Below are 4,451 nucleotides of genomic sequence, written 5' to 3' on the forward strand. Positions count from 1 at the left end.
CTTGCTGATTTAATTTGTAATTCATAATTAAACCCTTCGTGGGGTACATCTAGGGCTGATTTAATCTGTAATTAAACTTTCTGTAGGGTCCATTTTGCTTAAAAAAAGACCTGGAATGAGGTATATATGTTGTTACGTCTAGTATGTGAGTTATATGTATAATATATGTATCGATAATTTTTGAAAGCATGACTATTTTTGTAAAGCATGTGTGACATTCGTATTCTGTTATCTATTCTGATATGATATTTGATTCGACTATACTATATGTGTGAATGTTATTATGATTTTGCATGTGCATTAAGGTGGGTTTTGATGTTGGAGGAAGTGTTTCAGGCAGTATTATTGCAACTTTGGCGGTTAAACCGCAATATATGTTTGGTTGCTTAGCCTCACCATTATGAGTGGCATACCACCACAACCCGGTGTGATTGGATGGATGGACTCATGTAGTCCTATTGGTGTGATTAGTTGGACGAAGTTGTTATGTAGGGGATGGGGGTAGGATTTATTTTGATATGATATGACATTTTGATATGATATATGTTCTGGAAATATGATATTCTGATTTGATGTATGTTTCTGGTATTGTGTCATTCTGATCTGATATTTGTATGTATGAACATTATAAGAAAAATTTTGTGTTGGTATTTACATTTGTGTATGTTATAAGGAAATTATGTTTTGTGGGCCAAGTCACACACTAGGCTTCTAGCTCACTCGTGTGTTAATACATTTCAGGTGAACTGCAGGCTTAGGACCGAACGGGGTGTGGGAGCCCAGATTGCTTACCGGTTAAATATATAAGTAAGTTTATGTTTTAATTATTTTTGGGATGTAAATTTGTTTTGGGCTTTGCTCTGTGGTTTTTGTGTTGTTTGTTGGATTTTGGTATTTTAATGTTAAACTGCAAAATCATATGATTTACAAAACTGGAAATTCAGTTTTCAAAATTAATATTTTGGAAATTTCCGTTGCAAGGATTAAGTAACCATTAAGTGTTTTTCTGTAAAGAATTAAATGGTTTTTAACGAATGTTTGCCTTGGTTTTGGAAATGATCTGCCAACATTAGTACTTTTTTAAAAAAACACATGATTTCGAATTCAAATTTTGGGTTTGAGATAAATTATTCCGAACTTAAGTTTTACTAAACATTTGTGAGAGTTTTGTCGAAATTTATGTTTTCGAAACACACACTAAGTTTGATTGAATCGGAAGTTTTTAAATGAGTTAATATAATTCCTCAAGATCCAATCATAACGTATAGACCGAGTTTGAGGTATTACAGTCGGTACCAAAAAATATATATATTTTAATTTCAGGCCAATCAACAGGCAATAATTACACGATGATGGGAGTGGGCACCGATTGACAGCGTAAATTTTAAATCATTTTCATTATAGTTTTTAAATTTGGGTCATTTTCATAAATATTTATATTTTTTTTAGGTTAGTTGAGTAAAGAGTCCTAAATTTTTCTTTCCCATACACTGCCAAGTGCCAGGGATGATGTCAGTAATTTGAAAAGCAAAATGCATTTTTTTTAGGTAGGTTGAAGCTAAACTTGACAAAAAAGAGTAATATGAAACAACATGGAACACTAAAAGAGTGGTGTACATTTCATGTAAAACAACAAGCATTGTCATTGTGTTGGCACCTTTTAAAACAAAATGGTGTTCATGAATTAATGCTAAACCATTGGAGACATGTTAAGATCACAGTTATAGTGCATGAGTTCAACTTGCAAATAGTAACCGAGGGTTAAAATCAATATAAAAACACCTTCATTAATATCACTGCTACATTTTGGGATTCATGAGTTTAGTTTGTATATATAGTAATCGATCTGGTTACTTTCTTCAACAAACTAGGAATTTAATGAAAACTGGAGGTCTAGTGGCTCTAAACATTAGCCTTTTCATGGAGGAAAGATTGGTTGGTGGATATGTGCTGAACATTTAAAACTCTAGCTATATATCAATTTTATAATTTCTTCAACTTTAGAAATAGGGCTTTCTTGGCTCCCACAAAAATAAAAGCATTGGGTACAAATTAAGATATGGTTTCCTTGTTGATGATGGTAGACCCATATGTATGTGACTCCTCTTTTTGAAGCCATCAAAATTGAAAATAGTATATGTTGTGATAACAATACTAACAAAATTTGACAAGATATTGGGTCATCAGAGGGTCCATTTCCAGTTCACTTGCATGGTTGACAACCATGAAACTTTGGTCAAAGAGAATATTTCAAACACCATTTTTAGTCTTTGTTTTCTTTTCAAATGTTAACCTCAACCAACTTTTACACAAAACTTCATTTTCTATTTTAAGCTAAAATATATTTACATTCCCTTAGGTTTGAAAAAAAATAATCTCATAAATATTTTAAGATGTATATTAAATAAAATTTTAAATAAAAGAGAATTATACTTTTATTCTAATTCACAATGTGTTTTTATTTATTTTATTCATTTCTTCATTTTCAATGTAAAATAGTGACATTTTAATTACATATTGAACTACTATTAAAATGATTTTTTTTCATAACAAAATATATATTTGACTTCCATTAAAATTAAGTATTTCAAACTCAGGGTAAATTATAAAATATCACTAAATTTTGGTGAAATTTTTTTTTGTCACTGAACTATAAAAAGTTACATTTTGGTCACTAGCCCATTAATGACCATTACAGCCTTAACAGAAAAGTGAGGTGGCACATTAATTCAAGGGTTAATATTCAATTTGATCCCTAAACTATAGCTAAAACATTCAATTTGGTTCTTTTACAACATTTTTAACAATACTTTTGAAAAGTTATCTAAAAATTCCTAAAAATATCAAAAAAAATCTTTAAATTTTCTGAAAATTCATTATTTATTTTTTGAAATTATAATTATGTAAAATAAATAAATAATTCATAGAAATTCTAATAATGATATAATAAACAAAACACGTACTTACAAATTATTAAAAGATTTTATTATTAACAATTTGTTTTTAAATTTGCAAAAATTTAAAACAAACTCTTTTAACATATAAAAGTTGCATTTAATCTTTTTAGATGATTATATATATTAAATTTGCATTTAAAAATTAAACAATCTTATCATTATTATATTTTTTGAAGATAACAATCTTATCATTAGTTTTTATCTTTTATAAAGAATAATAAATAATTTAATTTTGTTATTAGTTATTTATATAAAGGAAAAATTGAGAAATTTCATTTAAAATAAAAATTCTCTTTCCTTTCTACAGTTTACCCAAACAAAAGATGTTAGAATTCATTTCTCTTCTTTCTTTTCTCTTTAGTTTAATTACATTTATCCAAATACAGTATAAGGAAAATATCATCCTTTCCTTTGTTTGGATATACTTTTTAATTTAAACAAGGGAAAGTAAATGAATTTGAGTATCCATTACTTTCCTTTTATAGCTTAATTTTATTTTTTGAACAGTTTTGTTGTTATAGAACACGGTATTCTATATTTTATAGTAGCAACATTCTATAGTAGCAAAGCAATAAGAAATACGAATAATAATTTTTTAAAAAATAAAAGTCCGAATAGACCAAAAGAGGGGGAGGAAATAATAAAGAAAAATTTATACAAAGCTAGATATGAATCATCCACACCCTCTTTTTTGGATTTCATTAATTGAATTTTGTTTGATTAAGACTAAGTTCTGTAAAAATCCCCTCCTTCTTTAAAATATCATGAACAGTTGTTGTGGGTTAAGCTCCTTTTTCAAGGAAATAGAGAATGGCGGGAACATTTAAATAGGTTTGATTATTTATCGGATCATAAAAACTCACTTTTCGAAGATCTCTTCCCTCTCTTCGGGATCGAACATCAATTGCAACGATTCGATAAACGGCTCATTGGGATAGATATAGTTAAATAATACCCCCTAGAAATGTATAAGAAGTTTTCTCCTCGTACGGCTCGAGAAAAAAATGATTAAATAAAAGTTATGTCTATGTATGGAATTAGAATGTCAAAATGATCCATAAACTAGCAAATCAATTAGACATTTAACCCCGTCTTTTTTTTAAAAAAAAAAGAAGAAAAAGCATTCGTACTCTCATAACTCAAGTCAAATAACTCTCAAAATGCTCAAAAAAATCCTCGGCCCATACCATCTATGTTAGCTTTTCTATCTGAATGCATTCAAAACAATTCGCTTTCTAGATGATCCTTCTAGAAGAGTGGGATTAGAATAGAACAATTTTTCTAGTTACTTCGTTCTCTATTTCTATTTGAGAAAATCCTTAGGAAAAGCATTTTGTTTCCGCCGAGCTAAAACAAGATGTAAATGTCTCTAGTAAACCAAAGTTATCGTTTAATAGCTATTTTGCTTCAATCTATCCCATAAAAAAAGTGAAGATTTAGTTACGATTAGAAATACACTTTTCTATCTTTATCCATGGATCTTTTCCTCATACT

Source organism: Gossypium raimondii, chromosome 2 (assembly GCF_025698545.1).
Source record: "Gossypium raimondii isolate GPD5lz chromosome 2, ASM2569854v1, whole genome shotgun sequence".
Lineage (NCBI taxonomy): Eukaryota > Viridiplantae > Streptophyta > Magnoliopsida > Malvales > Malvaceae > Gossypium > Gossypium raimondii.